Here is an 18,320-nt window from a genome sequence, read left to right as displayed (position 1 = left end):
CCAGTGGTGAGGGCTGCCTGGGGCAGGGTGCGGGCGCGAGCCTGGGCTCTGTGGCCTGCCCCGCAGAGCCTGCCTGTTTGCCAGGGAAGGACTGTAGCGGGGCAGTGTGACACGGCACGGGCCTGGGACAGCCCTGGGCACGGACGGTCGGCACAGGTGGGTGTCCGCCAGGGGAGGGGAGCAGGTGCACCCTGGAGGCAGCGCCTTCCCCAGTGCACACTGCCCTGGGTCAGGCCGGGCCTCCGCCCAGTATGGTTGGCAGGCCAGAGCTGCTAGTGGGCGTTCCATGCCCTTCCCAATTCGCTGCTGCACCCTGCACTCATGCCTCAGGGTAGCACCCATGGCCTGCGCCCCCACTTAGCGGGAAGACGGGGTCACCTGGGGACAGTAAAGCTGCTGTCCCTGGGTCTCTCCAAGGCTTAGGCTCAGTTGGGCTTGGTGAAATGGCCTCAGGATTCTGAGACAGAGTTAAGGACCCTGCTCTGGCAGTCGCTCACAGCGTCTGCTCATGGTGCCCACCAACCAAGCTGTCCACCCAGTGCTCTGCTGATGTTCACCACATTGACCAAGCCCTGGATTCCAGATCGCCTTGGCCTTGACCCCTAACCTGCTCCTCTGCGCCAGCCCCAGCTCCTCGAAGCCTGAGATCAGGCTCAGGACTCACAAAGGGCTTCTGAGATGAGATCCCTGCTCAGAGTCCGGGCGTCAAGGCCACCCCGTCCTCAGCCTTCCTGGACGGCGACCCCATCTGGAGTCTGGCTCCTGCCTACTTCACCCAGGGCGGCCCCAGGAAGCCATCTTGGAAAGCTCAGAGCTGGAAGGGCCCTCAACATGCTTCAGGACACACCGCTGCTGGCCAGAGCAGCATGTGACCTCCTGGGGTCCTCCACGAGCTCCCGTGTGTCCTGCAGATGGTAATTCTGTGTCCATGGGCCCTGGGACTAGCCACTGGTCTCACTGTGGAAGGGATGCTGCCCAGGAGACTCCTCAGGACTGGGAACAGCACAACCCCCCCCCCCCGTTCAAATCCCAGAACCCCCCTTCACCTCCCGAGCCCCAGGGCTTCTCACCAGCAGAACAGGGAAGTGATGTGTGCACTTCCTCCACCCGCAGGGTCCTGCCGTCTGCACCCAGGGAAGGGAGGGAGGCCACGGAGACGAACAGCCTAAGAATCGCTCTGTGATCAGAGACTAGAATCCAGTCCCTGTGACTGCCACCCATGCTGCCGCAGTCTGGCTGGGCACAATTCAGGAGCCACTTGTCAAAAGAAACGAACTTTATTTTGAGAACCACACACACACCAAACAAAACAGCTCCTCAGGAAAAACCCTCAGAGCCCAACTGCCACCACCAGCTTCCCACAAGCCTCTCTCCCTACCACCATCCTCTCCACCTCCCACAATCCTCCTGCTCTTGAGGCCGATTGGCTGGGTCGCGTGGGCAGAGCCAAAAAGGTCCCCCAATGAGCAGCTCCGTGGTCTGAAAGGGCAGGGAAACAGCCCAATGAGCATCACCGCAGAGGAGCCAATCAGCTAGATGTTGCTGGGGCCGCAGTGAGCCAATCATCAGCTGGCAGTCTGAAAGTTTGCTGGGGCCCCTTCGGCTGTGGCTCTCAACACATGCTCTCCCAATTGTACCCTAAAGGTGGCCCACCATGTGCCCGGGTGGCAGTCCTCTTCACACCTGTTGCCCCTGAGCCAAAGCCCACGTCCCCTGGTCCAGCATCTGACTCTCACAGGGAGGAGCGACTAGCCCCCAGGATCCAGAGGTAGCGGGGAAGACTGGGAACAGCTCCCTGTGGCATCAGCAGCACCCAACCAGGGACAGAACACCCACCTCCAGGACCATGTGACCTTGAGCCTGATCTGCCTCCCACCCAGCTCAGGCACCCACTCCTCTTCACAGCCCCACCTGCAGCATTCTGCCCACTGTACTTGAGCCTCAGGGAGGCCCGGGCTTCCCAGCTCCGGGAAGGGCTTCTGCCCTCTCACCACCTGGTGGTTAAAGCCAGGTCCAGGAAGCACACATCTTCCTCCGCTCAGGGAGAGGGTGCGCCAGCCACGGACACTCACGGCCCTGGACCTGGGCGTCACCATCAGGGTGCCACCCTGGGAGGGCTGCTCTGCTTCCTGGGGCGTCCCGTGGCTGTGACCTCACGTGGGAGAAAGGGGAAGCAGTGCCTGGGCTGTCGTGGGGCAGCACTGACCCCTCTGCATGAACTGACCCATCACCAGCTGGGACTAGCCTTAAGTGCCTGAATCTGGGGGACAGAGCACTGAGGCAGCAGCAGATGGCGTGATGGGGCTCACTCCCCACATGTCCAGCTGTGATCCCCTGGCCCGTGTGTCTGTCACCACAGTCAGCATGAAGCCCAAGCCCGTGGTCGTTATTGTCACCTGGACTCGGCCCCTCACTCAGGTGTACCCTGGTCCCAAGCCAACACACACTGTCTTGAGAAGCCCCCTGCTGTCCCTCAGGGAGTGGACGTCACACCTGAGTTCCTGTGTCCTGGCCTCCACCTGCTGCTCCAAATTGAGGACCTCCCAGGGAGCCCGACTCCTCTTCAGGCACCTGCTGTGCCTTGGCCGGTGCTCCTGGTGCCCTCCCTGCCCTTCAGAGCACCACCTGTGTGGCTCGTGGCCCACAGACTCTCCACATGCCACCCTCCCCTCCTCCCACTCCCCTGCCTCAAGGTCACCCCAACCGATCTCAGCACGCGTCACCACCGTCACTGCCACTGCTCCTGTCCTCTCCGGAGTCCACGGTCACCGCATTCTGCTTCTCAGACCATCTCCTCCAGTGGTGGTCTCCAGCTTAGGGGTCCTCACTGCAAGGCCAATCCACAGCCAAGTCCACCCAATGCCCCTGTTTTCACCAGCAACCATGGAGTCTCCAGCCTCTTTTGATCAACCTCACCTGCCCTCTGACCTTCCATCCGTGACTGGGACTTGGTGAGCAACCTGTGAGCTCACATCTGGGGGCACCGGCATGTGCCCAGGCCACAGTGGGTGGGTGAACTTGGCCTCTCCATGCTGCCCTTCTGAGTTGGAGAGAGGTGGTGAGGTTCCTCCTAGACAGCCTGGTGGCCCTCGGGTGGATGGGGGCCAAGCTCCCACCCAGGTGCCCACCCAGGTGCCCTGCAGGGCCCCCAGCCCACCCTGCCATCACTGCCTCCTCCTCCCCACCGGTACCCTGTTCCACTGCGCAGGGCATGCCAGGCGGGGACTCCCTCCTGCAGCAGCAGGTCTGGGCTGGTCCTGCCATGGCCTGGCCAGGGCCCCCATCGCTTCAGCCTTGAAAGCTCTGCTTCGTGGGAGGCTGCACATGAGGACAAGAGCACCCCTGTGGGGATGCCAGCTGCCCACAGCACTGCTCCTGGCCACACATGGACACCCCTACAACGCTGATGGTGTACACACGTGTGTACACACATGCTGTCACCAGATACATAGAGCCCACCATACACGGGGACTGCAAACACGCAGTACATCACACGCATACACACAGGGACTGCAAACATGCAGCACATCACAGTCATACACATGGGGACTACACACACGCAGCACATCACACGCAGCGCATCACACGCAGTGCATCACACGCATACACACGGGGACTGCACACATGCAGCACATCACACTCATACACAAGGGGACTGCACACACGCAGCACATCACAGTCACATACACGGGGACTGCACACATGCAGCACATCACACTCATACACAAGGGGACTGCACACACGCAGCACATCACAGTCACATACACGGGGACTGCACACATGCAGCACATCACACTCATACACAAGGGGACTGCACACACGCAGCACATCACAGTCACACACACGGGGACTGCACACATGCAGCACATCACACTCATACACTCGGGGACTGCAAACATGCAGCACATCACACGCATACACAAGGGGACTGCACACACGCAGCACATCACAGTCACATACACGGGGACTGCACACATGCAGCACATCACACTCATACACTCGGGGACTGCAAACATGCAGCACATCACACTCATACACAAGGGGACTGCACACACGCAGCACATCACACTCATACACTCGGGGACTGCACACACGCAGCACATCACACTCATACACAAGGGGACTGCACACACGCAGCACATCACAGTCACACACACGGGACTGCACACACGCAGCACATCACACTCATACACAAGGGGACTGCACACACGCAGCACATCACAGTCACACACACGGGACTGCACACATGCAGCACATCACACTCATACACAAGGGGACTGCACACACGCAGCACATCACAGTCACACACACAGGGACTGCAAACATGCAGCACATCACAGTCATACACATGGGGACTACACACACGCAGCACATCACACGCAGCGCATCACACGCAGTGCATCACACGCATACACACGGGGACTGCACACATGCAGCACATCACACTCATACACAAGGGGACTGCACACACGCAGCACATCACAGTCACATACACGGGGACTGCACACATGCAGCACATCACACTCATACACTCGGGGACTGCAAACATGCAGCACATCACACTCATACACAAGGGGACTGCACACACGCAGCACATCACACTCATACACTCGGGGACTGCACACACGCAGCACATCACACTCATACACAAGGGGACTGCACACACGCAGCACATCACAGTCACACACACGGGACTGCACACACGCAGCACATCACACTCATACACAAGGGGACTGCACACACGCAGCACATCACAGTCACACACACGGGACTGCACACATGCAGCACATCACACTCATACACAAGGGGACTGCACACACGCAGCACATCACAGTCACACACACAGGGACTGCAAACATGCAGCACATCACAGTCATACACATGGGGACTACACACACGCAGCACATCACACGCAGCGCATCACACGCAGTGCATCACACGCATACACACGGGGACTGCACACATGCAGCACATCACACTCATACACAAGGGGACTGCACACACGCAGCACATCACAGTCACATACACGGGGACTGCACACATGCAGCACATCACACTCATATACTCGGGGACTGCAAACACGCAGCACATCACACTCATACACAAGGGGACTGCACACACGCAGCACATCACACTCATATACTCGGGGACTGCACACACGCAGCACATCACACTCATACACAAGGGGACTGCAAACATGCAGCACATCACACTCATACACAAGGGGACTGCACACACGCAGCACATCACACTCATACACTCGGGGACTGCACACACGCAGCACATCACACTCATAAACACGGGGACTGCACACACGCAGCACATCACAGTCATACACACGGGGACTGCACACATGTGGTACATCACACTCATACACAAGGGGACTGCACATACACAGCACATCTCATGCATACACATGCAAACACACACAGCACATCACAGTCATACACACGGGGACTGCAAACATGCAGCACATCACACTCATACACAAGGGGACTGCACACACGCAGCACATCACACTCATACACAAGGGGACTGCACACACGCAGCACATCACAGTCACACACACGGGACTGCACACATGCAGCACATCACACTCATACACAAGGGGACTGCACACACGCAGCACATCACACTCATACACTCGGGGACTGCACACACGCAGCACATCACAGTCATACACACGGGGACTGCACACATGTGGTACATCACACTCATACACACGGGGACTGCACATACACAGCACATCTCATGCATACACATGCAAACACACACAGCACATCACAGTCATACACACGGGGACTGTACATACACAGCACATCTCATGCATACACATGCAAACACACACAGCACATCACAGTCATACACATGGGGACTGCAAACACACAGCACATCACACTCATACACACGGGGACTGCACACAAACAGCACATCACAGTCATACACATGGGGACTGCAAACATGCAGCACATCACACTCATACACACGGGGACTGCAAACAAACACAGCACATCACAGTCATACACACGGGGACGGAACACACGTGGTACATCACACTCATACACACGGGGACTGCACATACACAGCACATCTCATGCATACACATGCAAACACACACAGCACATCACAGTCATACACACGGGGACTGTACATACACAGCACATCTCATGCATACACATGCAAACACACAGAGCACATCACAGTCATACACACGGGGACTGCAAACATGCAGCACATCATACGCATACACATGGGGACTGCACACACGCAGCACATCACAGTCATACACACAGGGAATGCACACACGCAGCACATCACAGTCATACACACGGGGACGGCACACACGTGGTACATCACAGTCATACACACGGGGACTGCACATACACAGCACATCTCATGCACACTGCACACATACAATATGACACAATCACTGTATTATACAACACACACACACACACACAAACACACTCCTTCTGTTTTCCCTGGGGCCTCTTGGCCACCCTCCCCTGCTGGCTCCATGTTGTGCTGGGCTAAGGAGGCCTATCTGGGACCCCTGCTGGGCTGGCCTCCTGGAGCTCAGAAGTCCGAGGGATGTGAGGATGCAGCCCTTCAGGCTCACAGAGCCAGCAGGTGGAGTGTGAGGTGGGGCTGGGGATGCCACCCACTGTGGTCACGACCTCAGTGCCACGCACGGTGTGTGTCCTGCCCACGTGGCTGTGACCCCCCAAGCAGGGAAGGCCACCCCTGGCAGGGCACGGAAGATGGAGGTGTCATTGGAGGACAGAGGCCACATTACAACTCTGCCCACGCTGGCCAGGTGTGTGGGCAGGTGAGTCACCAGGATGAGCTCTGGCCCCTCTTCTGTGGATCAGGCCTGGTGGTACCTGGAAGCTTGTCCGAATTTCCCCAAGTTGCCAGGGTGACGCTGGGCAGTGCGTGAGCCCCCACACAAGCAGCAGCTGCACATGGATTGCTGTCATCACAGGAAGAGCAGAAACCATGTGAATATGTGGGCGACATCCCATCGACTCAACCCTGGAGCAGGGACACCAGAGTGTGGAGGTCCCACCAGGAGACCAGGCAGCCCCACTCCCAGGAGTAAGGACACCAGAGTGTGGAGGTCCCACCAGGAGTCCAGGCAGTCCCACCCCCAGGAGTAAGGACACCAGAGTGTGGAGGTCCCACCAGGAGTCCAGGCAGCCCCACCCCCAGGAGTAAGGACACCAGAGTGTGGAGGTCACACCAGGAGACCAGGCAGCCCCACCCCCAGGAGTAAGGACACCAGAGTGTGGAGGTCCCACCAGGAGACCAGGCAGCCCCACCCCCAGGAGTAAGGACACCAGAGTGTGGAGGTCCCACCAGGAGACCAGGCAGCCCCACCCCCAGGAGTAAGGACACCAGAGTGTGGAGGTCACACCAGGAGACCAGGCAGCCCCACCCCCAGGAGTAAGGACACCAGAGTGTGGAGGTCCCACCAGGAGACCAGGCAGCCCCACCCCCAGGAGTAAGGACACCAGAGTGTGAAGGTCCCACCAGGAGACCAGGCAGCCCCACCTCCAGGAGTAAGGACACCAGAGTGTGGAGGTCACACCAGGAGACCAGGCAGCCCCACCCCCAGGAGTAAGGACACCAGAGTGTGGAGGTCCCACCAGGAGACCAGGCAGCCCCACCCCCAGGAGTAAGGACACCAGAGTGTGGAGGTCCCACCAGGAGACCAGGCAGCCCCACCCCCAGGAGGAGGGACACCAGAGTGTGGAGGTCCCACCAGGAGACCAGGCAGTCCCACCCCCAGGAGTAAGGACACCAGAGTGTGGAGGTCCCACCAGGAGACCAGGCAGTCCCACCCCCAGGAGTAAGGACACCAGAGTGTGGAGGTCCCACCAGGAGACCAGGCAGCCCCACCCCCAGGAGTAAGGACACCAGAGTGTGGAGGTCCCACCAGGAGACCAGGCAGCCCCACCCCCAGGAGTAAGGACACCAGAGTGTGGAGGTCCCACCAGGAGACCAGGCAGCCCCACCCCCAGGAGTAAGGACACCAGAGTGTGAGGTCCCACCAGGAGACCAGGCAGCCCCACCCCAGGAGTAAGGACACCAGAGTGTGGAGGTCCCACCAGGAGACCAGGCAGCCCCACCCCCAGGAGTAAGGACACCAGAGTGTGAGGTCCCACCAGGAGACCAGGCAGCCCCACCCCCAGGAGTAAGGACACCAGAGTGTGGAGGTCCCACCAGGAGACCAGGCAGCCCCACCCCCAGGAGTAAGGACACCAGAGTGTGAGGTCCCACCAGGAGACCAGGCAACCCCACCCCCAGGAGGAGGGACACCAGAGTGTGGAGGTCCCACCAGGAGACCAGGCAGCCCCACCCCCAGGAGTAAGGACACCAGAGTGTGGACGTCCCACCAGGAGACCAGGCAGTCCCACCCCCAGGAGTAAGGACACCAGAGTGTGGAGGTCCCACCAGGAGACCAGGCAGCCCCACCCCCAGGAGTAAGGACACCAGAGTGTGGAGGTCCCACCAGGAGACCAGGCAGCCCCACCCCCAGGAGTAAGGACACCAGAGTGTGGAGGTCCCACCAGGAGACCAGGCAGCCCCACCCCCAGGAGTAAGGACACCAGAGTGTGGAGGTCCCACCAGGAGACCAGGCAGCCCCACCCCCAGGAGTAAAGACACCAGAGTGTGGAGGTCCCACCAGGAGACCAGGCAGCCCCACCCCAGGAGTAAGGACACCAGAGTATGGAGGTCCCACCAGGAGACCAGGCAGCCCCACCCCCAGGAGGAGGGACACCAGAGTGTGGAGGTCCCACCAGGAGACCAGGCAGCCCCACCCCCAGGAGTAAGGACACCAGAGTGTGGAGGTCCCACCAGGAGACCAGGCAGCCCCACCCCCAGGAGGAGGGACACCAGAGTGTGGAGGTCCCACCAGGAGACCAGGCAGCCCCACCCCCAGGAGTAAGGACACCAGAGTGTGGAGGTCCCACCAGGAGACCAGGCAGCCCCACCCCCAGGAGTAAGGACACCAGAGTGTGGAGGTCCCACCAGGAGACCAGGCAGCCCCACCCCCAGGAGTAAGGACACCAGAGTGTGGAGGTCCCACCAGGAGACCAGGCAGCCCCACCCCCAGGAGTAAGGACACCAGAGTGTGGAGGTCCCACCAGGAGACCAGGCAGCCCCACCCCCAGGAGGAGGGACACCAGAGTGTGGAGGTCCCACCAGGAGACCAGGCAGCCCCACCCCCAGGAGGAGGGACACCAGAGTGTGGAGGTCCCACCAGGAGACCAGGCACACCACCCCCAGGAGTAAGGACACCAGAGTGTGGAGGTCCCACCAGGAGACCAGGCAGCCCCACCCCCAGGAGTAAGGACACCAGAGTGTGGAGGTCCCACCAGGAGACCAGGCAGCCCCACCCCCAGGAGTAAGGACACCAGAGTGTGGAGGTCCCACCAGGAGACCAGGCAGCCCCACCCCCAGGAGTAAGGACACCAGAGTGTGGAGGTCCCACCAGGAGACCAGGCAGCCCCACCCCCAAGAGGAGGGACACCAGAGTGTGGAGGTCCCACCAGGAGACCAGGCAGCCCCACCCCCAGGAGTAAGGACACCAGAGTGTGGAGGTCCCACCAGGAGACCAGGCAGTCCCACCCCCAGGAGTAAGGACACCAGAGTGTGGAGGTCCCACCAGGAGACCAGGCACCCCACCCCCAGGAGTAAGGACACCAGAGTGTGGAGGTCCCACCAGGAGACCAGGCAGCCCCACCCCCAGGAGTAAGGACACCAGAGTGTGGAGGTCCCACCAGGAGACCAGGCAGCCCCACCCCCAGGAGTAAGGACACCAGAGTGTGGAGGTCCCACCAGGAGACCAGGCAGCCCCACCCCCAGGAGTAAAGACACCAGAGTGTGGAGGTCCCACCAGGAGACCAGGCAGCCCCACCCCAGGAGTAAGGACACCAGAGTGTGGAGGTCCCACCAGGAGACCAGGCAGCCCCACCCCCAGGAGTAAGGACACCAGAGTGTGGAGGTCCCACCAGGAGACCAGGCAGCCCCACCCCCAGGAGGAGGGACACCAGAGTGTGGAGGTCCCACCAGGAGTCCAGGCAGCCCCACCCCCAGGAGTAAGGACACCAGAGTGTGGAGGTCCCACCAGGAGACCAGGAAGCCCCACCCCCAGGAGTAAGGACACCAGAGTGTGGAGGTCCCACCAGGAGACCAGGCAGCCCCACCCCCAGGAGGAGGGACACCAGAGTGTGGAGGTCCCACCAGGAGACCAGGCAGCCCCACCCCAGGAGTAAGGACACCAGAGTGTGGAGGTCCCACCAGGAGACCAGGCAGCCCCACCCCCAGGAGTAAGGACACCAGAGTGTGGAGGTCCCACCAGGAGACCAGGCAGCCCACCCCCAGGAGTAAGGACACCAGAGTGTGGAGGTCCCACCAGGAGACCAGGCAGCCCCACCCCAGGAGTAAGGACACCAGAGTGTGGAGGTCCCACCAGGAGACCAGGCAGCCCCACCCCCAGGAGTAAGGACACCAGAGTGTGGAGGTCCCACCAGGAGACCAGGCAGCCCCACCCCCAGGAGTAAGGACACCAGAGTGTGGAGGTCCCACCAGGAGACCAGGCACCCCACCCCCAGGAGTAAGGACACCAGAGTGTGGAGGTCCCACCAGGAGACCAGGCAGCCCCACCCCAGGAGTAAGGACACCAGAGTGTGGAGGTCCCACCAGGAGACCAGGCAGTCCCACCCCCAGGAGGAGGGACACCAGAGTGTGGAGGTCCCACCAGGAGACCAGGCAGCCCCACCCCCAGGAGTAAGGACACCAGAGTGTGGAGGTCCCACCAGGAGACCAGGCAGCCCCACCCCCAGGAGTAAAGACACCAGAGTGTGGAGGTCCCACCAGGAGACCAGGCAGCCCCACCCCAGGAGTAAGGACACCAGAGTGTGGAGGTCCCACCAGGAGACCAGGCAGCCCCACCCCCAGGAGTAAGGACACCAGAGTGTGGAGGTCCCACCAGGAGACCAGGCAGCCCCACCCCCAGGAGGAGGGACACCAGAGTGTGGAGGTCCCACCAGGAGTCCAGGCAGCCCCACCCCCAGGAGTAAGGACACCAGAGTGTGGAGGTCCCACCAGGAGACCAGGAAGCCCCACCCCCAGGAGTAAGGACACCAGAGTGTGGAGGTCCCACCAGGAGACCAGGCAGCCCCACCCCCAGGAGTAAGGACACCAGAGTGTGGAGGTCCCACCAGGAGACCAGGCAGCCCCACCCCCAGGAGGAGGGACACCAGAGTGTGGAGGTCCCACCAGGAGACCAGGCAGCCCCACCCCAGGAGTAAGGACACCAGAGTGTGGAGGTCCCACCAGGAGACCAGGCAGCCCCACCCCCAGGAGTAAGGACACCAGAGTGTGGAGGTCCCACCAGGAGACCAGGCAGCCCACCCCCAGGAGTAAGGACACCAGAGTGTGGAGGTCCCACCAGGAGACCAGGCAGCCCCACCCCAGGAGTAAGGACACCAGAGTGTGGAGGTCCCACCAGGAGACCAGGCAGCCCCACCCCCAGGAGTAAGGACACCAGAGTGTGGAGGTCCCACCAGGAGACCAGGCAGCCCAAACCCAGGAGTAAGGACACCAGAGTGTGGAGGTCCCACCAGGAGACCAGGCAGCCCCACCCCCAGGAGTAAGGACACCAGAGTGTGGAGGTCCCACCAGGAGACCAGGCAGCCCCACCCCCAGGAGTAAGGACACCAGAGTGTGGAGGTCCAACCAGGAGACCAGGCAGCCCCACCCCAGGAGTAAGGACACCAGAGTGTGGAGGTCCCACCAGGAGACCAGGCAGCCCCACCCCCAGGAGGAGGGACACCAGAGTGTGGAGGTCCCACCAGGAGACCAGGCAGCCCCACCCCCAGGAGGAGGGACACCAGAGTGTGGAGGTCCCACCAGGAGACCAGGCAGCCCCACCCCAGGAGTAAGGACACCAGAGTGTGGAGGTCCCACCAGGAGACCAGGCAGCCCCACCCCCAGGAGTAAGGACACCAGAGTGTGGAGGTCCCACCAGGAGACCAGGCAGCCCCACCCCCAGGAGTAAGGACACCAGAGTGTGGAGGTCCCACCAGGAGACCAGGCAGCCCCACCCCAGGAGTAAGGACACCAGAGTGTGGAGGTCCCACCAGGAGACCAGGCAGCCCCACCCCCAGGAGTAAGGACACCAGAGTGTGGAGGTCCCACCAGGAGACCAGGCAGCCCCACCCCCAGGAGGAGGGACACCAGAGTGTGGAGGTCCCACCAGGAGACCATGCAGCCCCACCCCCAGGAGGAGGGACACCAGGGTGTGGAGGTCCCACCAGGAGACCAGGCAGCCCCACCCCCAGGAGTAAGGACACCAGAGTGTGGAGGTCCAACCAGGAGACCAGGCAGCCCCACCCCCAGGAGGAGGGACACCAGAGTGTGGAGGTCCAACCAGGAGACCAGGCAGCCCCACCCCCAGGAGGAGGGACACCAGAGTGTGGAGGTCCCACCAGGAGACCAGGCAGTCCCACCCCCAGGAGTAAGGACACCAGAGTGTGGAGGTCCCACCAGGAGACCAGGCAGCCCCACCCCCAGGAGGAGGGACACCAGAGTGTGGAGGTCCCACCAGGAGACCAGGCAGCCCCACCCCCAGGAGTAAGGACACCAGAGTGTGGGGGTCCCACCAGGAGACCAGGCAGCCCCACCCCCAGGAGTAAGGACACCAGAGTGTGGAGGTCCCACCAGGAGACCAGGCAGCCCCACCCCCAGGAGTAAGGACACCAGAGTGTGGAGGTCCCACCAGGAGACCAGGCAGCCCCACCCCCAGGAGTAAGGACACCAGAGTGTGGAGGTCCCACCAGGAGACCAGGCAGCCCCACCCCCAGGAGTAAGGACACCAGAGTGTGGAGGTCCCACCAGGAGTCCAGGCAGTCCCACCCCCAGGAGTAAGGACACCAGAGTGTGGAGGTCCAACCAGGAGACCAGGCAGCCCCACCCCCAGGAGGAGGGACACCAGAGTGTGGAGGTCCCACCAGGAGACCAGGCAGCCCCACCCCCAGGAGTAAGGACACCAGAGTGTGGAGGTCCCACCAGGAGACCAGGCAGCCCCACCCCCAGGAGTAAGGACACCAGAGTGTGGGGGTCCCACCAGGAGAACAGGCAGCCCCACCCCCAGGAGTAAGGACACCAGAGTGTGGAGGTCCCACCAGGAGACCAGGCAGCCCCACCCCCAGGAGGAGGGACACCAGAGTGTGGAGGTCCCACCAGGAGACCAGGCAGCCCCACCCCCAGGAGGAGGGACACCAGAGTGTGGAGGTCCCACCAGGAGACCAGGCAGCCCCACCCCCAGGAGGAGGGACACCAGAGTGTGGAGGTCCCACCAGGAGACCAGGCAGTCCCATCCCCAGGAGGAGGGACACCAGAGTGTGGAGGTCCCACCAGGAGACCAGGCAGCCCCACCCCAGGAGTAAGGACACCAGAGTGTGGAGGTCCCACCAGGAGACCAGGCAGCCCCACCCCCAGGAGTAAGGACACCAGAGTGTGGAGGTCCCACCAGGAGACCAGGCAGCCCCACCCCCAGGAGTAAGGACACCAGAGTGTGGAGGTCCCACCAGGAGACCAGGCAGCCCCACCCCCAGGAGTAAGGACACCAGAGTGTGGAGGTCCCACCAGGAGAACAGGCAGCCCCACCCCCAGGAGTAAGGACACCAGAGTGTGGAGGTCCCACCAGGAGACCAGGCAGCCCCACCCCCAGGAGGAGGGACACCAGAGTGTGGAGGTCCCACCAGGAGACCAGGCAGCCCCACCCCCAGGAGGAGGGACACCAGAGTGTGGAGGTCCCACCAGGAGACCAGGCAGCCCCACCCCCAGGAGGAGGGACACCAGAGTGTGGAGGTCCCACCAGGAGACCAGGCAGTCCCATCCCCAGGAGGAGGGACACCAGAGTGTGGAGGTCCCACCAGGAGACCAGGCTGCCCCACCCCCAGGAGGAGGGACACCAGAGTGTGGAGGTCCCACCAGGAGACCAGGCAGTCCCATCCCCAGGAGGAGGGACACCAGAGTGTGGAGGTCCCACCAGGAGACCAGGCACACCACCCCCAGGAGTAAGGACACCAGAGTGTGGAGGTCCCACCAGGAGACCAGGCAGCCCCACCCCCAGGAGTAAGGACACCAGAGTGTGGAGGTCCCACCAGGAGACCAGGCAGCCCCACCCCCAGGAGTAAGGACACCAGAGTGTGGAGGTCCCACCAGGAGACCAGGCAGCCCCACCCCCAGGAGGAGGGACACCAGAGTGTGGAGGTCCCACCAGGAGACCAGGCAGCCCCACCCCAGGAGTAAGGACACCAGAGTGTGGAGGTCCCACCAGGAGACCAGGCAGCCCCACCCCCAGGAGTAAGGACACCAGAGTGTGGAGGTCACACCAGGAGACCAGGCAGCCCCACCCCCAGGAGTAAGGACACCAGAGTGTGGAGGTCCCACCAGGAGACCAGGCAGCCCCACCCCCAGGAGTAAGGACACCAGAGTGTGGAGGTCCCACCAGGAGACCAGGCAGCCCCACCCCCAGGAGTAAGGACACCAGAGTGTGGAGGTCCCACCAGGAGACCAGGCAGCCCCACCCCCAGGAGGAGGGACACCAGAGTGTGGAGGTCCCACCAGGAGACCAGGCAGCCCACCCCCAGGAGGAGGGACACCAGAGTGTGGAGGTCCCACCAGGAGACCAGGCAGCCCCACCCCCAGGAGTAAGGACACCAGAGTGTGGAGGTCCCACCAGGAGACCAGGCAGCCCCACCCCCAGGAGTAAAGACACCAGAGTGTGGAGGTCACACCAGGAGACCAGGCAGCCCCACCCCCAGGAGTAAGGACACCAGAGTGTGGACGTCCCACCAGGAGACCAGGCAGCCCCACCCCCAGGAGTAAGGACACCAGAGTGTGGAGGTCACACCAGGAGACCAGGCAGTCCCACCCCCAGGAGGAGGGACACCAGAGTGTGGAGGTCCCACCAGGAGACCAGGCAGCCCCACCCCCAGGAGTAAGGACACCAGAGTGTGGAGGTCCCACCAGGAGACCAGGCAGCCCCACCCCCAGGAGTAAAGACACCAGAGTGTGGAGGTCCCACCAGGAGACCAGGCAGCCCCACCCCCAGGAGTAAGGACACCAGAGTGTGGACGTCCCACCAGGAGACCAGGCAGCCCCACCCCCAGGAGTAAGGACACCAGAGTGTGGAGGTCCCACCAGGAGACCAGGCAGCCCCACCCCCAGGAGTAAGGACACCAGAGTGTGGAGGTCCCACCAGGAGACCAGGCAGCCCCACCCCCAGGAGTAAGGACACCAGAGTGTGGAGGTCCCACCAGGAGACCAGGCAGCCCCACCCCCAGGAGTAAGGACACCAGAGTGTGGAGGTCCCACCAGGAGACCAGGCAGCCCACCCCCAGGAGTAAGGACACCAGAGTGTGGAGGTCCCACCAGGAGACCAGGCAGCCCCACCCCCAGGAGTAAGGACACCAGAGTGTGGGGGTCACACCAGGAGACCAGGCAGCCCCACCCCCAGGAGGAGGGACACCAGAGTGTGGAGGTCCCACCAGGAGACCAGGCAGCCCCACCCCCAGGAGTAAGGACACCAGAGTGTGGAGGTCCCACCAGGAGACCAGGCAGCCCCACCCCCAGGAGTAAGGACACCAGAGTGTGGAGGTCCCACCAGGAGACCAGGCAGCCCCACCCCCAGGAGTAAGGACACCAGAGTGTGGAGGTCCCACCAGGAGACCAGGCAGCCCCACCCCCAGGAGTAAGGACACCAGAGTGTGGAGGTCCCACCAGGAGACCAGGCAGCCCCACCCCCAGGAGTAAGGACACCAGAGTGTGGAGGTCCCACCAGGAGACCAGGCAGCCCCACCCCCAGGAGGAGGGACACCAGAGTGTGGAGGTCCCACCAGGAGACCAGGCAGCCCACCCCCAGGAGTAAGGACACCAGAGTGTGGAGGTCCCACCAGGAGACCAGGCAGCCCCACCCCCAGGAGTAAGGACACCAGAGTGTGGAGGTCCCACCAGGAGACCAGGCAGCCCCACCCCCAGGAGTAAGGACACCAGAGTGTGGAGGTCCCACCAGGAGACCAGGCAGCCCCACCCCCAGGAGTAAGGACACCAGAGTGTGGAGGTCCCACCAGGAGACCAGGCAGCCCCACCCCCAGGAGTAAGGACACCAGAGTGTGGAGGTCCCACCAGGAGACCAGGCAGCCCCACCCCCAGGAGTAAGGACACCAGAGTGTGGAGGTCCCACCAGGAGACCAGGCAGCCCCACCCCCAGGAGTAAGGACACCAGAGTGTGGAGGTCCCACCAGGAGACCAGGCAGCCCCACCCCCAGGAGTAAGGACACCAGAGTGTGGAGGTCCCACCAGGAGACCAGGCAGCCCCACCCCCAGGAGGAGGGACACCAGAGTGTGGAGGTCCCACCAGGAGACCAGGCAGCCCCACCCCCAGGAGGAGGGACACCAGAGTGTGGAGGTCCCACCAGGAGACCAGGCAGCCCCACCCCCAGGAGTAAGGACACCAGAGTGTGAGGTCCCACCAGGAGACCAGGCAGCCCACCCCCAGGAGTAAGGACACCAGAGTGTGGAGGTCACACCAGGAGACCAGGCAGCCCCACCCCCAGGAGTAAGGACACCAGAGTGTGGAGGTCCCACCAGGAGACCAGGCAGCCCACCCCAGGAGTAAGGACACCAGAGTGTGGAGGTCCCACCAGGAGTCCAGGCAGCCCCACCCCCAGGAGTAAGGACACCAGAGTGTGGAGGTCCCACCAGGAGACCAGGCACACCACCCCCAGGAGTAAGGACACCAGAGTGTGGAGGTCCCACCAGGAGACCAGGCAGCCCCACCCCCAGGAGTAAGGACACCAGAGTGTGGACGTCCCACCAGGAGACCAGGCAGCCCCACCCCCAGGAGTAAGGACACCAGAGTGTGGAGGTCCCACCAGGAGACCAGGCAGCCCCACCCCCAGGAGTAAGGACACCAGAGTGTGGAGGTCCCACCAGGAGACCAGGCAGCCCCACCCCCAGGAGGAGGGACACCAGAGTGTGGAGGTCCCACCAGGAGACCAGGCAGCCCCACCCCCAGGAGGAGGGACACCAGAGTGTGGAGGTCCCACCAGGAGACCAGGCACACCACCCCCAGGAGTAAGGACACCAGAGTGTGAGGTCCCACCAGGAGACCAGGCAGCCCACCCCCAGGAGTAAGGACACCAGAGTGTGGAGGTCCCACCAGGAGACCAGGCAGCCTCACCCCCAGGAGTAAGGACACCAGAGTGTGGAGGTCCCACCAGGAGACCAGGCAGCCCCACCCCCAGGAGTAAGGACACCAGAGTGTGGAGGTCCCACCAGGAGACCAGGCAGCCCCACCCCCAGGAGGAGGGACACCAGAGTGTGGAGGTCCCACCAGGAGACCAGGCACACCACCCCCAGGAGTAAGGACACCAGAGTGTGAGGTCCCACCAGGAGACCAGGCAGCCCCACCCCCAGGAGTAAGGACACCAGAGTGTGGAGGTCCCACCAGGAGACCAGGCAGCCCCACCCCCAGGAGTAAAGACACCAGAGTGTGGACGTCCCACCAGGAGACCAGGCAGCCCCACCCCCAGGAGTAAGGACACCAGAGTGTGGAGGTCCCACCAGGAGACCAGGCAGCCCCACCCCCAGGAGTAAGGACACCAGAGTGTGGAGGTCCCACCAGGAGACCAGGCAGCCCCACCCCCAGGAGGAGGGACACCAGAGTGTGGAGGTCCCACCAGGAGACCAGGCAGCCCCACCCCCAGGAGTAAGGACACAAGAGTGTGGAGGTCCCACCAGGAGACCAGGCACCCCACCCCCAGGAGTAAGGACACCAGAGTGTGAGGTCCCACCAGGAGACCAGGCAGCCCACCCCCAGGAGTAAGGACACCAGAGTGTGGAGGTCCCACCAGGAGACCAGGCAGCCCACCCCCAGGAGTAAGGACACCAGAGTGTGGAGGTCCCACCAGGAGACCAGGCAGCCCACCCCCAGGAGTAAGGACACCAGAGTGTGAGGTCCCACCAGGAGACCAGGCAGCCCACCCCCAGGAGTAAGGACACCAGAGTGTGGAGGTCCCACCAGGAGACCAGGCAGCCTCACCCCCAGGAGTAAGGACACCAGAGTGTGGAGGTCCCACCAGGAGACCAGGCACCCCACCCCCAGGAGTAAGGACACCAGAGTGTGAGGTCCCACCAGGAGACCAGGCAGCCCCACCCCCAGGAGGAGGGACACCAGAGTGTGGAGGTCCCACCAGGAGACCAGGCAGCCCCACCCCCAGGAGTAAGGACACCAGAGT

This window comes from Spermophilus citellus (assembly GCF_964194105.1).
Source record: "Spermophilus citellus genome assembly, chromosome: 13".
Taxonomy (NCBI): Eukaryota; Metazoa; Chordata; class Mammalia; order Rodentia; family Sciuridae; genus Spermophilus; species Spermophilus citellus.
The sequence above is the reverse complement of the archived record's forward strand: the minus strand, read 5'-3'. Positions refer to the sequence as shown.